The sequence below is a fragment of the Coenobita brevimanus genome, chromosome 41, assembly GCF_032717465.1.
Source record: "Coenobita brevimanus isolate Jiangsu-jjx chromosome 41, ASM3271746v2, whole genome shotgun sequence".
NCBI classification, from domain to species: domain Eukaryota; kingdom Metazoa; phylum Arthropoda; class Malacostraca; order Decapoda; family Coenobitidae; genus Coenobita; species Coenobita brevimanus.
The window spans coordinates 4,553,219-4,571,586 of record NC_136994.1 but is presented as its reverse complement, the minus strand read 5'-3'; the positions used below and the strand labels follow the sequence as shown (position 1 = coordinate 4,571,586).

Sequence of the window (18,368 nt, the reverse complement as noted above, 5' to 3'; positions counted from 1 at the left end):
GTTGATGAATGAGGTGTGGCAGAGTGGGATGAGAGACTATAAATGTGTTAGCTCGAGATGTATGTAAGGAGGTTGTGCATTTGTAACTCGTATTTCAAACAGAGAGATGCACATAAATATACCTGGTATAGAGGGAACGAGGATCGTGTTGAAAGAAGCTTGATTGATTATGTGCTAGTAGAGAGGTCGATGATGGGAATGGTTGCTGATACGAGGGCTGTAAGAGGACGATGTGGAGGTCTGTCAGATCATATGACTGTGGTATGCAAGATCAAGCTGAAAGGAGTGAGGTGGATCAGGAGAGAGAGAAGCAGTCAGGGAGAAAGACAGAAAGTTGAGAAGCTGAGGATCAAAGACATGGCAGATGAATACAGGACCAAAGTAAAGGACGAGTTAGAATTACTGAATTGGAATGAAATGGATCTGGACAGACTGTGGAATGCACATAGGGATTGCTTAGTTAGGAATGCTAAAGCGGTGTGTGGTGTAGTAAGAGTAACAACAAAGAAGAAAGGTACGGCAAGGTGGGATAAGGAGGTAAACAGAACGGTGGAGGAAAAGAGGAAGAAGTGGCTAAAGTAGTTACAGGATAGGGGTTCGGTTGAAACAAGAACTGAATATGTTGAGAGCAAGAAGCACGTAAAGAGACTAGTGAAGAGGAAAAAGAAGGAGGTAAATGAGGATCTAGGAAGAAAAATGAATGCGAACTACTCTGAAAATAGAAAGTTATTCTGGAAAGAGGTGCGGAAATGTAGAAGTGAAAGCGGTAAGAAATGGGATGGTGTGAAGGATGCAGGTGGTAGATTATTAACCCATGGAGATGAAGTAAGGACCAGATGGAAAGAATATTTTGAAAGCCTGATGAATGGGGATAGAGAGAGCAGAGCAGCTGTGAACATAATTGGTTTTGGGGGTGTGCAGAGAAGGAATGTAGTGCCAGGAGACGTGACACTCGCACAGGTGAAGAGTGCGTGAAGCGGCTGAAAAATGAGAAAGCAGCTGAGGTTGATGAGGTGTATGCAGAGATGCTTAACTGTAGTGGAGAGAATGGAATGAAGTGCTTGTTGGAGATATGTAAGAAGGCATGGATGAGTGAAACTGTGCCTGCAGAGTGGAAAAAGGCTGTGATTGTACCCCTGTACAAAAATAAAGGTGAACGAAGTGAGTGAAAGAATAATCGTGGTATAAGCTTACTGAGTGTGGTAGGGAAGGTATACGGAAGAATTATTACAGAGAAAGTAAGAGAGATATCAGAAGTCCTAGTGAGTGATGAACAGGGTGGCTTTAGGAGTGGCAGAGGATGTGTGGACCAAATATTTGCAGTGAGACAGATAGTAGAGAAGGCTTGTGAGAAGGACCATAAGGTGTTTATGGCATTCATGGATCTGGAAAAAGCATATGACAAAGTGGACAGAGAAGGATTGTGGAAAGTTTTGCGCATGTACAGTGTAGACGGTAAGCTGTTAGGTGCCGTCAAGAGTTTTTATGATGGTAGTGAAGCATGTGTCAGGGTTAATGGGCATCTAAGTGAATGGTTCACGATCAGTGTGGGCGTGCGACAAGGTTGTGTGATGTCCCCATGGTTGTTCAATGTATATATGGGTGGGGTGATGAGAGAAGTGAAAACACGAGTAATGGAGAGAGGGATGGCATTGGTAATGAATGGTGATGGATGGAATATCTCAAATTTGTTGTATGCTGATGATGCAGTACTGCTTGCAAGTACCAGACAAGAACTTGGTAGGCTAGTGCAGAGTTTTGCTGATGTCTGTAAGCGTTGTTCCTTGAGAGTAAATGTAGAAAAGAGTAAATGGTGGTTACTGAGAGAGAAGGTGACTCCCAGTGCAATGTAACAGTGAATGGAGAGAGACTGGAATTGGTGAGAGAGTTCAAATACCTGGGTACAGTGATAGAAAAGCGAGGAAAATGTGCAAAAGAAATTGAAAGTAGAGTGACACAAGGAAGATAAGTACCTGGTGCAATGAAGGCCTTGATAAGAAACAGATGCTTGAGTGTTGCAGCTGTACGAGTCTTACATGAAGGAGTGATAGTGCTAACTTTAACATATGGATGTGAGACTATGGTGTGGCATGAAAATTAAAAGTCAAGAGTAAGAACAGTGGAGATGGGACTGCTGAGGAATGTATGTGGAGTACAGAAGGTGGATAGGATACGAAATAATGTGATTCGTGAAAGATGCGGAGTGAGGAAGTAGGTGGACACCAGAATTGATGAGAGTGTACTGAGATGGTATGGTCATGTGGAGAGAATGGATAATAATAGAGTGGTGAAGAAGGTATATCTGAGCGAATTCGAAGGAGGGAGGAGGCAAGGTAGGCCAAGGAGTAGCTGGAGAGATATGGTGGATGAATGTGTGAGGAAGAGAGGTTTGGAAGTCGGTGAGGCTAGGGAACTGACAGGAGATCGAGCTGCCTGGATGAATTTTGTGAGGAGATGTACATGATCAGGGATTTTTGGCACCCCTTTTTAACGTGGCAGCGTCTGGATTGACTCTGTTGGATACGATATGCGAAGCTACAGAACGTGGTGAATGTTTTTGGCGTATCTGATAGAGCCAGGATTCCGGGGGCTTGAATGATGAGTGAATGGAAGCGTGACCCATTGGATTGGGCAATTTTGGGCTGTCTGGACATTGCTACTCCTCACCCTGCCCTTGGGTAGGAAAGGAGGTCCGGATGATGATGATATATATACATATATATATATATATATATATATATATATATATATATATATATATATATATAAGTAAAGTGGGAGAGAGAGAGGGAGAAAGAGAGAGAGAGAGAGTGTTGACTTCTATATATAATACATAGGTTATATAATTTTAAAATACTATGCGGTTTCTGTTTAATAAGTATGAAATTCTGCATAGAAGAGAGAAATTAGTAACTGCTGAGAAACATGAGCTTTGCCAGTGATGACATAGCACCTGCATGGATTTAGCTGCGTACCTGCGCTATCTGCTGTAATAGGTAATGACAAGAATTATTGATAAATGAAGAATTTTTTGCACATAGGATCAAGAGTATGAATATCTTATAAAATGAGTTAAGATCCCCAAAATGATCCCATCGCAGAGAAATTTACCCTTTGATAAGAGGCTAAAGAAACTAACAAAAAATTCTCTCAAAATGCGACGACTTAGAGATCTAAAACAAGTTCCGGTACGGTATTTAAAATTCATAATAAATTAGATGATGTTAGATATGGTAATTTATTCTAAATACAAAACGGTTTTGTGATCAGACACAGTGGAATGAAACTCAAGTATACGAGATGCAACATTAATATAGAGAAAGGTTATTTTTATGGTCCCGTAGTTGAACAATGGAATAGGTTACCAGCAACTGTAGTTAGTGCAACGTTTAAAACTCTGCTAGACAAAATATTTTGAGACTACAGGCTAAAAATAACTGAGTCTCATTTATTTCCAAGTTGAAGTTGGTGCTGACTACTGTGAGTCGTTTACTTAATAATGAAAACATTCTGCGATAGTGTTCGCATCTCTTTTACAGATCTGTAGAATCGATATTACATGGCGCATAGTTGTTCCTCCTTTGACTCTTCTATAAAGGTTCTTTGCTTGTTCTTTGTAACAGACATGGTGCTTTATCTTTTTCCTTTCTGGTTAAACCGGATGGTGCTCTGGGTGCGGGAGACCCTTCCTCTTTTCTCTCCTTTTCTCATACACGTGGATTACATCTTAGAATTAGCCTTTTTTCCAACAGATAACCTCGTCATGGTTCAACAGGCCTCGTGTTATCTTTACTTCCTATGTACTCCTTTGTAGTCTCCTCCTCATCTTTCTCCTCCTCCTCCTCCTCATCATCATCATCATCATCACCATCATCATCATATCATCCTAATTCATTTATTATTTCTTAATCTATTTTCTCCTTTCAATCCCAGCTCACTGCAGTTTCCATGTCTTCATGTCGTAGATCACGTACACCGATTCATCCCCCATAAACCACTTCATTGTACATACTTTATTTTATCCTACACGACATTCGCCACCGTGGATGCTCAGACCTCGATGATTCTAAGTACTTTTCACACTATCCCTCCAATTTCTCTTATGCCTTTCCTCATCACCCCCTCCACTTCTGAGCTCTAAACTTTATCAATCGCTCATCACATTCTCTCCATATGGCCATATCATTTTAACACTCTCTGGTCTACCATTTCCATTATACTTCATCTGTATCCACACATCTTTCGCTATGTGTCATTTCTCATCCTGTCAAACTTTCTCACCTCACATGTAGACTTGAGACACTTCACAATTACGACTTCCCAGCCCACCCTCTTCTTCTTTATCCATCCCTACAGTTGAAAGCCTATGCCTCGTGTCAATGTAGCACAGTTGGCACCACTACATTATTCCTTCATACAGTCCTCATCCTCGTCTGAAACATATCATTCCATCCATATAGTTCTCATTGGCCCTAGTTCTTTTGCCCCTGCAATCCTCTGACTTATTTCAGGTCCCTGCCTTTCATCTACTGTTGTGTCTACATACTTTAACGCCTAAACACCTAAAACACTTTATTTCCTGGATATATTTCCCATTCACTCTTACATATCGTTCTGATCTGTCTCATCTTTTCACCTCATCCCCCTTTTTCTTTTTCGCATTCACTCTTAATATCTTCCATTTACAAGGTCTTCCAAGACCAGATACTAACTGCTGAAGTTTGTCGAGGTTTATCATTTGCAAACAGCAAAAAGTTTACTTTGCAGTCCCTCCCTCTCCCTGCATCCCTTAAAACTATCACTGCTTCCTATCACCCTTACATCTGTTTCCCATCAGTTCATTTATGAACAGACTAAGCAGTCATGCGTCATAACACATCACTTATGTAACTCCACTTCTGCCTCAAACCATTCACCTTGTTTCTTTCCCACTCTTACACATGCCTCACTCCTTTTGGTAAAAACTCCACACTTCACTTAAAAGCATCCCTTCCATTACCCTGAAAATTTTTCATCAAGGACATCCATTGTGAAAGATTTCACCTTCGATCTAACAGCTATTACAAGCTACTCCGGTAATTCCTTTTAGTATCATCTATCTGTCCAAGTTTTAAATATCGTGCATTCACAATAAAGCTTATTTACATGTGTTTTTCTTTATATGTCTCTATCAGGATTACTTACGTAGGACTGTAAATTTGATCGACAAATTTAACCGTATAATTCTGGAGTATTACAGGTATACCATTCCTTAACCAAATACCACATTAAACTAGTCACATACTTTACTAGATATTGCTTATAATTTCTGCTGCCCTAAAACACACACACACACACACACACACACACACACACACACACACACACACACATGTGTGTGTGTGTATACACTGCTTGCAAATATGAGAATAGCATTCACATACATAAATGAAGACATGCTAAGAAGGATAATAACATCATTCATCAGACCAACCGTGGAGTATGCATCAGTAGTCTGGAGTCCTTATCTCAAAAAAACACATAGACAAGATTGAAAAAGTTCAAAGGGCCGCTACAAGATGGATACTAAGCTTAAGGGATCTAAGCTACGAAGAAAGACTAAATAAACTGAATCTACCAACACTACAGGAGAGAAGGAAAAGAGGTGACATGATAATGCTGTATAAATGCATATCAGGGAAGGAGAAAATAGACATAAATGATTACTTAACATATGGGGAAGCATCAGCAAGAGGACACTGCTTAAAAACTGCATAAAAAGAGAGGTGATAAGGACGTGAGGAAATTCAGTTTCCCAAACAGAGCAATTGATCATTGGAATGCATTACCGAATGAAATAGTGTTTGCCAAAACAATTCACAAGTAAAAGGATATGTACGATAAATATGGTTTAAGACACGGGACAGTACGAGCTTGACTCATTCCTGTAAAGATACAATTAGGTAAGTACAATTAGGTAAGTACACACACACACACACACACACACACACACACACACACACACACACACAATGTCTTTTGACTAAGATCTAAGTATATTCAACATGCTCCATGTGACAAACTGAAAATAAAATCTATAAATGCAAGTTATGCAGTAGTTTATTAAAATTATCACTAGGAGATGTGGAGTCATATGAGCCAGAAAGTGTTATAGAACATCATTAAACGTCAAAGATAAGGGTATTCAGAGGCTCAAACTGACCTATATAATGGCTGACTCGCAATTAGCGCTCCACTAGAAACTCACGTGGCAATATCTTATGTGCTGCGGGAACGGCTCATTCGGCTACTGTGGGAGTCTAGACCTTGGTTGTGGCATGAGAGTAGGAGATGAATAAGTGATGCATGGCAGACACCGATAATAATGAGTCGTCCCCACAACACAAGAAATATCGCTTGGTGAATTGAAACTGGAGAGGTATATATGGGTCACCTTGTACACTGATCGAGTGACCTTAGCTGACAGGTAGTATATAATTCGTATATGAAGGAGGGAGAGAAAAAAAGATAAATTAAGACAAACAATACCATAAAACCCCTTCCCCTTCAGTAAGATAAAAAGAATACGAGAATGCAAGAAGACAGGGTGATATAAGAAAACAACAGAGACAAATTAAAGAGATAAACAGATTTACCCACGTTAACCGAATGTTGTTGGGCAGAGGGCATTGTCGAGGAAAGAATTCTTACCATTAAAATGCTTTAGGATTATGTCAGTGTTCTCGCGTTTAACTTCGGACACACACTGATAAACAGAGAAGGATTTCCTTGGTTCAATTCCAGCTACAAAAAGGACAGAATAATACCTTCTCCGTTGTGCTTCCAACTCCCGCCTGAGTCTAAGATAGTCCATTCCCCATTTCCTAGCAGACTTCCTACGTGTCGGGGGCCTACACATGCCACGGTTACGCCTCTAATACATGCCGCCTCACCATACTGACACATGCTAGATAAAGCCCATCAAGAAATGATGTGGAGTAATAGCAAAAACGTTGTATGACATGTCAAAGGATCTTGTGGAAGATAAAGGGAGATGGTTTTGACGAAATTCAAATCCATAAACTGTACCCTGCCCCAGTCTCTGATCGTTCTCACGCTCTTTCAGAGAGCAGCTCACTGCTCTCTCCATTTCAGCACTACCTCTCTCATCATTTTCATTCTTGCAACAACCTGACGATTTTATTCAGAATAGGATGATCCCTTGTAGTAGAGGTTAGAAATAATCTTATCTATACCTTCAGTACAATGATGACTCTAAAAATTCTTCTTGTTATCACCAACTTTAAATGTCCCGTTGTAGTGATAAAGCTTTCTTCAGTCATAAAACACTGTCCATAATACGCCATATTCACCTTGAAGAGACACATCCCAGAAGCAGATTCAGATAACCCCCTTCATTACGATTTCGTGTGTGTGTGTGTGTGTGTGTGTGTGTGTGTGTGTGTGTGTGTGTGTGTGTGTGTGTGTGTGACAATAACTCAAAATCCGTTCATCCTATATTAACCAAACTTCGTGGAATGCTTGTTTGTCAGCCATGGAGTTGACCTATTTTCTTTTTTCTTTTAGGACAATTTGTCAAAGATCAAGAGCACACTGCTAGGTCAAGGTGTCACCTATCGAGGTTAGCTTGGTTTATCCAGTTTTCACCAGACTTAGTGGAAGTATTGCAGGTAAGGCAAGAAACAAGAGATCGTGTGTCTGTGTGTGATGAAAATAACTGGAACATTATTGGTCTGATTTAGACCAACTTTTGTGTGTGGCTTTAGGATCGGTTATGGGATTAATATGTTGTTTTCTGAAACATTAGGTAAAAGGTCAAGGTCAAACAAGAAGAAGAACTGAAACAATTTTCAGGATTAGGCAAGGATACAGGGATTCGTTTTTCAGAGCAATCGGTCAAATGTCGACGTCACAGGGAAAGGTCAAAAGTTAAAGTCACAGGCTGAGGTCAACTCACACAGCTTTGATCTGATTTGCACCAAAACTGACTGAATGGTTAATGGTCATGCAAGAAAGAAGTAATTTGGTTTTGAGAGCAATTAATCAAAGAGCACAGAGCAAAGTCAAAAGTTCAACCCTTAGTACAACTGGTAGCTCGGGTACTACAGTATGAGACGTAATAAAGATAACCAGTAGTATCCATCAGTCTGAGTTTCTGTTCGTCAGAGCAGTGTTTATCAACAAGATATAAATGTAAGCGGCCATCGGGCAATGCTGTATTGCTCCACAGTTACGGTGGACAGGCAGCACCAGTTCAATTACACTCTCTCTTTTCTGAGAGAGGTGGTGGTGCAATCAGAATCATATTCAGCCCGCAAGTGAAACGTCCCAGGTTCTGCTCCGAGGTTGGCCACTAGATCTTTTCGCACCCGATACTGAAAAAGGATCCTGGATCGTAAATTCGATGCTGTGCATGTCGTAGTATGAGGGAAGACTGGGACTTTGCAAAGCCTGAATGTAACCCTTGGCGACCCTTGTGCAGTCAGCAGACATAAATCTAGGTTTATGTCATCGTCATGATCTCCATCATCAATATCCTCATCATCATATCATTAGCATCTTCATTTTCATTTTCATCTTCATATTCATTTTCTTCTTCATCGTTCTCTTCACCTGCATCATCTCCATCTTCTTCATGATTCAGAGTGTCACGAATTGGCGCGATTTTCAATCTAAATAAACTCGTGACATTGAACTTTGTGGGAAACCGCGAATTCTAGTTGAATCCCAGTAAGCATCACTCAGTCAACCGCCACGTATTCACCCGATCGGGAGTGTTTTCATAACATTTTTCACTGTTTCATAAGTGATCGTCCTTGTGTGTGACATTGGCGCTTCCGCTGAGTGATTTATTATGGGCGTGTTTCGCTCACTTCTAGCCGTTACCAGTTGGCAGCTGGCCTCAGTCCTTGCCTCGCTTGTTTGAATTCAGTTAGGATTGAAGCCCCGTGAGACCAGGTCGTTCTTCAGCGGGTTTCTGAAGTCTCCACTCAGTGTGATCCGGCGTAGAGGTTCAGCGTGTGTGGCAGTGTCCTTCCTCAGCAATGACGCCCAGTTCATCCTGCCTAGCCCCTTTTCTGACCAGTATTTTTCTTTCGTTTTTAATAGGCTTAAGAGTTTAGCTTTTGAGTGAGCGAGTGAGTGTGTTCTCCTTATTTTGAATTAATTTTGAAACATGTAACGTACATTTATCTCATTGTAATCAATAAATTAACAGTTCTTTTTCTTGAGCTTAATGTAATGTAAACTTGTGCTTTATTTCTCCATATTAAGGTTATTTCACTTATAGCTCCTAGTTTGCATAAACGCTTTGCATTATTCATAACTGGTACTTAGGCCAGTCCTTTTCTATTAAGCTTAAAATCCGTTGTGCAACCAGGAGTTAATGCACCGGCAAGAACCTGTTTATCAGTAATAACATTAGATATTGATTGTCAGGGGTGGAGTCACTTTCTCCAGAGGTTAACAGTACCAATTAACAGCACGTGTGAAAAATTAGTCTTTGCTGTGTACTATTGAGAAAGTTTATAAATTCTCGTCCTTAGTGAATCGGCGAAGTAAGCCGGCATAAAGTAATCATTGCTTGATTTTCAGAAGTCAGTTCTTTGTCCTGTTATCAAGTGTTATTGAATATTATTCTTTAATATTGCATGTTCTCAAAAACCCCGTGACACAGAGGTCTTCATGTATGCAACTAGTCAGCTTTGGAACCATTATTCCCATCCTGTCTCTCCCACTATCTGGGACTTACAATCTTTCAAAATGAATATATTTAGGCATCTTCTGTTTTGGCGAGTGATGAGAAGGGTGGGTGGTGAACTGAATGAAAGGAAGGCAATGATTGATTATGTGTGTGTGGATGAAAGGATGCGAAGATGTGTAATGGATGCAAGAGCTTATAGAGGTTCGGGGAGTGGACTTTCTGACCACTACTTGGTGGTGGCTAGAATTAGGATACAAGTAAGATGGAGGAATAGAAGAAGGGAAAGACGAGAGGAAGGAGTAGTTGCAAGGAGAGTGGAAAGGTTACAAGAGGATGAGAAAAAGGCAGAGTATAAGAGAGAAGTGGAGGAACGATTGGGCAAATATGAATTGGAGCAGATGGGGGACGTGGAAGGTGTGTGCAAGATATTTACAGAAGAAATATGTGCAGCATGTGATGTGGTGTATGGGAGGAAGAGAAGACGGAGGGGGGTGCAAGGAACAAAGTGGTGGACTGAAGAGGTGAGACAGGCTGTGGCACAAAATAAGAAAGCATACAATGAATGGATGAGAAATAGGGGCGTGGAAGACGTTGAGAGGCGGAAGAGTTATATGTAGAAAGAAAGAGAGAGGTGAAAAGATTAGTAAGAGAGAGTAAGAAGAGAGTGGATGAGGATTTTGGAAGGAATTTGAGTGTAAAGTGGAGGGACTGTAAGAAAATGTTCTGGAAAGTGGTGAAGAGAGTAAGACAGGGTGGAAGTGAGGTTAGCAGGGGAGTGAAAGATAAAAATGGTAGATTACTAGTGGAGAAGGGAGAAAAAGTGAGCAGATGGAGAAAACACTTTAAGGAATTGTTGAACATACAGGGTGGAAGTGATGCGAGTATAAGTGGCTGGGGAATGGCTGGGAGAAGGAGGAAGGTGATAAGACAGGAAGAAATCAGTAGGATAGAAGTTGTGGAAGCAATGAAGAAAGTTAAATTGGAGAAGGCCCCAGGAATTGATGGAGTGTGTGGTGAAATGCTGAAGCATGGGGGAGAGATAGTAGTAGAATGAATGTGGAAGATGTGCAGATTGGCCTGGGAGGAAGGTAGAGTCCCAGAGGATTGGAAGTCAGGTATAATTATTCCCTTGTACAGAGGAAAAAGGGAAAAAGAAGTGTGTGGTAATCATAGGGGCATTTGTCTTCTTAGTATAATAGGAAAAGTGTATGGTAGGATACTTTGACAGAGTTAGAGAAAGAACAGAGGAATTAGTTGGAGAAGAACAGGGAGGCTTTAGGAAGGGAAGAGGGTGTGTAGATCAGATATTCTTTCTTAGATCTTTAGTGGAAAAGTTTCTAGAGAAGGGAAAGAAGTTGTATGCAGCTTTCATGGATTTGGAGAAAACATATGACAGGGTGGATAGACAAGGATTGTGGAAAGTATTAAGAATATATGGAGTAGATGGAAAGTTGTTGAATGCTGTGAAGAGTATGTATGATGGTGCTAAGGCTGCAGTGCGTGTGGATGGTGAACTAAGTGAATTTTTCTCTTTGGAGGTTGGGTTGAAACAGGGTTGTGTCATGGCTCCATGGTTGTTCAATCTGTTCATGGATGGGGTAATAAAAGAGGTACAAGGTAGTGTAGTGGATGTTGGAGTGGCCCTGGTGAGAGAAGATAGTGTTTGGAAACTCCCTGTACTGTTGTTTGCAGATGATACTGTGTTGTTGAGTGAAGACGAAGGGGAGCTGCAAGGCTTGGTGGATGAGTTTGGAAGAGTGTGTAAGAAACGGAATTTAAAGGTGAATGTAGGGAAGAGTAAAGTGATGGTCTTTGAGAGAGGTGAAGTCAGTGAATGTACAGTGAGGTTGGATGGTGAAGAATTGGAAAATGTGAGCACGTTTAAGTACTTGTGTAGTGTGATGAGTAAGGATGGAGGTTTGGAGGGTGATGTGCTTGAAAGGGTACAACAGGGAAAAAAGGTTGCTGGTTCTTTGAAAACAGTGTTAACCTGCCCCATCCCGACGTTTTCTGGGCAGTGGTACGCCCCAGTCCTGACATTTTTGGACATTTTATTTTTTGGCTCAAACATCCGCTTTTGGTGATAAGTATCGAAAATTCATAGAGAAATCGCTCACCTGGGGTTTAAAATACTCGATTCAGGTAGGAGTACCTCCTTACCTTACAGGGTTTTCTATCAGGCTGGCTGCAAAGAAAACGAGTTCTATGGGAGGATAACTATTCTACACCACTCATAAACGGTATTTATTTATTTATTTGGTACGAATTCATGTGTAGTACGAGAGTTTATTGGTTTTCAAACGGTAATATAGGCATTATAAGCATTATTTCTCTCACTAACTCATCACCATTCCTAACCTTTTTTTGCCACATTACCTGATCATCATTTCTGACTGTTTCTTCCTCTAATGTTTGTCCTCCATATTGTCATCAATTGGGGAATCACTCTGGCCCTGAATTTCGTACCGTGGCATGACATGGCTTTACTGGCCAGGTCACTGGTAACAGGTGAATTGCTGAGAAAAGGTCATGCGGGGGGGGGAGGAGGTCCTGCTGGGTAAGGCATTGTCCCTGCCTGGCATCTTGTAGAGGAAGGTGTCCCGTGTATATGTGCCAAAAATCACTCGCGGAAATTGAAAATTGTGCAAATTATGGACCTTGCAATGTCCCTGCAATGTTGCCGCGTTACGTCTCCGGGATATGAGTGAACATCATGTGAGGACGTGAATTCATGTCTCCGGGACGGGGCGGGTTAACCCGCCCCATCCCGACGTTTTCTGGGCAGTGGTACGCCCCAGTCCCGACATTTTTGGACCTTCTTTTTTTTTGGCTCAAACATCCGCTCTTGGTGAGAAACATCGAAAATTCATAGAGAAATCGCTCACCTGAGGTTTAAAATACTCGATCTAGGTACAAGTACTTCCTTACCTGACTGGGTTTTCTAATAGGCTGGCACCAAAAAAGAAAAGTAACTATTTTATCCACTCATAAACAGTATTTATTTATTTACTTGGTACGAATTTATATGTAGTACAAGAGTATATTGGTTTTCAAACAGTAATATAGGCATTATAAGCATTGTTTCACTCACTAACTCATCACCATTCATGACCTTTTTTTTCCCACATTACCTAATCATCATTTCTGACTGTTTCTTCCTCTAATGCTATGTAAACTTTGTCCTCCACATTGTCATCGATTGGGGAATCACTCTGGCCCTGAATGTCTTTATTGGCCAGGTCACTGGTAACAGGTGAATTGCTGAGATAATGGCATGCAGGGGGGGGGAGAGGTTATGCAGTGTAAGGCATTGTCCCTGCTTGGCATCTTGTAGAGGCATAGAGGAAGGTATCCCGTGTATACGTGCCAAATATCACTCGCGAAATCACTCGCGAAAATTGAAAATTGTGCAAATTAGGGACCTTGCAATGTTGCCACGATAATTCACGTCACCGGGACATGAGTGCACATCATGTGCGGACGTTAATTCACGTCGCCTGGACGGCGCGGGCTAAGAAACAGGGAAGTGAGCATGGAAGTGAAAAAGTTACTACATGACAGTATTGTGATACCAACTCTAACGTATGGAAGTGAAGCTTGGACGTTGTTGGAAGGACACAAGTCAAGAGTGAGAGCAGTGGAAATGAGTTATTTAAGAGGAGCCTGTGGAGTCACATGGAGAGACAGGCTGACGAATGAGGATATAAAGGAGCATTGTGGTGTGGATGTGGATGTGATAGGAAGTGTTATGAGGAACACACTGAGGTGGTTTGGTCATGTGGAGAGGATGGAGGGTGAAAGACTGACGAAGAGAGTGTATGTGAGTGAGGTGGAGGAAGGAAGAGGGAGGGGGAGGCCGAGGATGAGATGGAGGGATGGGGTGGAAAGGTATATGAAAGAGGGGGGTGTGAGTTGGGAGCAGGGCAGTGAAATGGCGGGGGACAGGACGACGTGGAGGCGATTTGCTTGTGGCCACCCCAAACGGGATTGAGGCGTCTGGCAATAGATAGATAGATAGACTGTTTTGGCCCATGTGTCCTGGCAGAGGAAATCATCCAAGTTTTTTTTTTATTATTATTATTATTCTGGGGAAGATGGCAGAGGGAAAGGATTCTTTCTTTCTTGTAGAAAGCTTTACTGTAAATATATTTTCCTATTAAAAGCAAATAATTCATTCCAACTCTCGTAATAGCAAAATGAGCCTCTCTCTGTCTGCTTAGGTAATTGAGTGTCAGGGCTCAGCATGTGTTTCCTGGAACTAAATCACCTTCAGTTCTAATTAGCTCCTCAGGCAGTTGGTGTAGAGCAAATTAACCAGAAATGCCTCTCAATGCCAGGACTGTATTTAGCTCCATAATTATGGCACCGAATGTAATTACACTGCCTCGGGGGCGCTCTGGTTAATCACGTTTGGCAATTAGAGTGGAGGCTTTGTGTCAATGTGTATAGAGAACGACTGAAAGGCTTTAAATTCCACTTATTGTTTACTCGCTTAAAGGCCGCCTTCGGCTGCCTGCGCTCAATGTCAAAAAGACAGAAATGAGTCATAACTCAGGGACCGGTAGCCCGGTTGGACCTGGAAATTGCATTATTCTTCAAGTCAGAGCTCTAACAAAACATTGCACTACGTTGCGCCTTTTTTGCTGAGTTAAGGTAACAAACAAACCCAGAAATTGGATCATTATAATATAGATTTATCAGTCTATATTCATTCACTTATTTATTCATCTATTTATTTTTAGGAGAGAGATAGGGCTTCATTTACTGCCAAAGCAGGCTAACCAAGATATCACGCACCCACCTCAACTGAATTAAAGACGACCATTCAGTTATATAATAACACAGTCCCAACAACATTACTAGCCAGTCTTTTTAGCACGTTTCTGGAGAATAATAGACTTTTTTTCTCAAAGAATCGCCTAGAACGCTAAAACGAAATAAAGAAGGAATGAAATTTTGCAAAACCACACTGTAGGAGAAATTATTGTAACAAAAAATAAAAGAAAATAGAAGGAAAACAAAAAGCTATGTTTCCATAAGACAAAGTAATACTGGGAAACACAGGCTGCTTAACCAAATGAGGGGGGGAGGGGTTAAAGAGAAGCGTTGTACACTACTAAGAACATTATGGGAACCCGATTAAAAAAATATTTACAATTCTACATAAGAACATCAGTTAAATACACTGTAACATTAGTAACATTTTACCATAGCATCCTACATCAGAAAATCATTACAGCCAAATACATTAGACTATAATATGCTAAGGTGGGTAATAAGACTACTGTTGCAATGAAATACAGTAGAATTTGTGAAACACAGTATTAGATCTGTTTTTTTGGAATCAGATATATCAGAATATTACATAGCATAATACTGCATCAGAACAATGCTGCAGTCTAATAAACCAGAACTATATATGACAAAGTATTACATCATAACAATACTTCAGTCCTGTTACCTATATCTGACTCAGATTTTTGTCCCTTTGCAGCTAACTTCATGTACCAAAATGACAGACTGAGGCGATTTTATGACTCTATATCTTTTCCATCCATATAACATTCTTGTAATTAGCATCATACTGTAGCGTTAATAAGTTGTTACGTCTCAGTATCAAGATTGAGAGATGGCAGTTTTAGGCCAGGTTTGAGTAAAATGAGTATAGTCAAATGAATCAGAATATTACTTGAGTCACATCGGAACAGAATATGATATAGTACTAAATCAAATGGTTACTGCAGTCAAATATATCAGTTGATTATAGTGTAGTACCATGTGAGAACATTACTACCATCACACAGATCTGTCTATCTATTGCCAGACGCCTCAATCCCGTAAGGGGTGATCACAGATAAATCACTTCCATATCGCCCTGTCCCCAGCAGTTTCACTGCCCTCCCCTCAGCTTACACCCGTCTCTGTCATATATTCCTCCACTCCATCCCTCCATCTCATCCTCGGCCTCCCCTTCCCATTCTTCCCTCCACCTCACTCATATACATTCTCCTCGTTAGTCTCTCTCCATCCTCTCCACATGCCTAAACCTCCTCAGTGTACAGTATTTCTCCTAACGCGTTCTATCACATCCACATTCACACCACAATATTCCTTCACTTCCTCATTAGTTAGCCTGTCTCTCCACATAACTTCTCATGCTTCTATCAAAGAATTCATTTCCACTGCTCCCACTCTTGACTTTTCTAACAAGGTTCAAGTTTCACTTCCATATGTTAGAGTTGGTATCACAACACTATCACGCAGGGACTTTTTTACTTCCATGCTCACTTCCCTATTGCGTATCACTGCTTGCAAAGAGCCAGCAACCTTTCTTCCTTGTTGTATCCTTTCAAGCACTTCATCCTCCAAACTTCCATCCTCACTCATAGCACTACAGAAGTACTTAAATCACTCGCATTTTCGATTTCTTTATCATCCAACCGCATTGTACATTCAGTGACTTGATTTCTCTCGAGGACCATAACTTTACTCCTCCCTACATTCACCCTTAGATTCCGTTTCTTACACACTGTCCCAGACTCATATACTAAGCCTTGTAGTTCCCCTTCGTCTTTACTTCACAATACAGTATTTTTTTGCAAACAACAGTATAGGAAGTTTCCAAACGCTGCCCTCTCTCATTAGGGCCGCTCGAACATCCACTGCCCTACCTTTCATATCCCCATCCATATTCAGGATAAATCACCATGGAGCCATTACACATCCCTACCGTAATCAAACTCTCAGTTAGAAAAATTCACTCAGTTCATTATCCACATACACTGCAGCCTTAGCACCCTCATACATACTCCTCACGGTATTCAAGAACTTCCCATTTACTTCATATATTCTTAATATTTTTCACATTTTTTTGTGTATCCAGTATGTCATATGCTTTCTCCAAATTCGTGAGGGCCGCATACAACTTCTTTCCTTTCTCAAGAATATTTTCCACTAAAGATATCAATATGCTCTAGGCATCCTCGGGGTGTAAGGCGATTTTTCAATGCTTTAGAATTTAAATTGCCTTGCGCGTACCTCGCCGACAAAGGCGTTTTACTGATGGCTGTCTACCTACCAGGTCATACCTTTACAACAAACTGTCTGGTCTCTGGCCCTGTTTTGAAGGTTTTCGACATTTTGCACTTGGCGCGTGTTACGTGCACCACCTGGGTGTGATGAAACCTGTCAAAAACAAATCTTAAAGAATGGGTCTATCATATGGTGTAAACCATGTAGTGATCAGCTGCTGAGATATAAGCTTCTCAAAAGCTTTACGGTCGGGCAGGGTCGGAACACGTTGGGTCGCTCATACATGAGAAAATGCCACTACAGTCGTTCTATTTTATGAAGGCAGTTTGGGTGGTGCGATTTGGGACCTCACACTGTTAGCTCTGTTGTCACATCGCCGCCGACACACGTGTAATTATTTGTGTTCACCTCTCTCTCTCTCTCTCACTCTCCTATTTTAAGCTAGTAACTACTTATAAATGAATTTTAAACACTCTGTATAGATGTAATTCAATAAAAAAGCTATAGTATGGTATAAATTTCATAAGACTTGTCAGAGTTGCTTTTGCGACGTTGTCAGGTGGTGACACGAGGGACAGCCCTGTGTGAGCGGGTCATACTCGGTCAGTCTCCCGCCATGGAAGCTATAAAAAAAAAAAAACGCACCTATAGACTTTTACCTCAGGGGTGGTGTGGAAAAAAAGTCGAAAACAAGAGAGAAAATAAAGAAAATACAATTAGTAGTAGTTAATATAAATATGAGAGAGAGAGAGAGAGAGAGAGAGAGAGAGAGAGAGAGAGAGAGAGAGAGAGAGAGCACGTGTGTGGGGACGATGTGACAACAGAGCTAACAGACTGAGGTCCCAGAGCACCCCACCCAAACTGCCTTCATAAAATAGAACGACTATAGCCTACTTGACGAGAGACTTGAGAGGGCTTCGCCCTCAGTCGTAATCATAACATTAATAGAGCCAAATGCATCATTGTACTGTATAATACAGCAATACATCAGTATATTATATGGCACATCACTACATTAGGACATTATACCATCCATCCATCCATTGCCAGACGCCATGTATCCCAAACGGGGTGGTCAAGGGCTTAGAGTTAATTGTTTTACAGGGAGGGGCACTAATCCTCCACCAACCCCACTTGACACGTAAGGATGCCAACAGCATCTGGTGTTCCCAGGCGGTCACCCATCCAAGTACTAACCAGACCCAACGTTGCTTAACTTCGCTGATCGGACGGGAAGCAGTGTACTCAACGTGGCATGGCCGTTAGGACATTATACTACAGTCCTAAATATGAACATTGTATTAGTTGGAAATTTTATCTCCAAACTGGAGGCAACAAAATAATCTCAGAACAATACTAAATATAAGACAACAGAATGTTTTTGCATAGTATTGGACAAGGGCATTAAGGACAGTAAATTCACTAGAAAATCACTCGGTACAGTAATACATAAGAACATTATTTATTGGGATATTACGTCAGAACATTATTGCAGTCAGAGTTAATGCACAACAATATTATGTAATTCGGTTGTACATCAGAACATTATTAGTTAGAGAAATAATTGGTACAGAAATTCAAAATAACAAGCCAGTAGGCGACGATGGCCAGCTCTAAGTGGACCAAGCTTTGT

General features: G+C 41.1%; 1 non-coding gene across 1 annotated transcript; it reads right to left on the bottom strand.

The window, feature by feature from the left end:
• Window positions 1–17,883: 17,883 nt before the first annotated feature.
• On the bottom strand, window positions 17,884–18,002 carry LOC145397569 (5S ribosomal RNA). The gene has a single exon (XR_013896994.1). It is a non-coding gene; the product is annotated as a 5S ribosomal RNA (ribosomal RNA).
• Window positions 18,003–18,368: the final 366 nt, after the last annotated feature.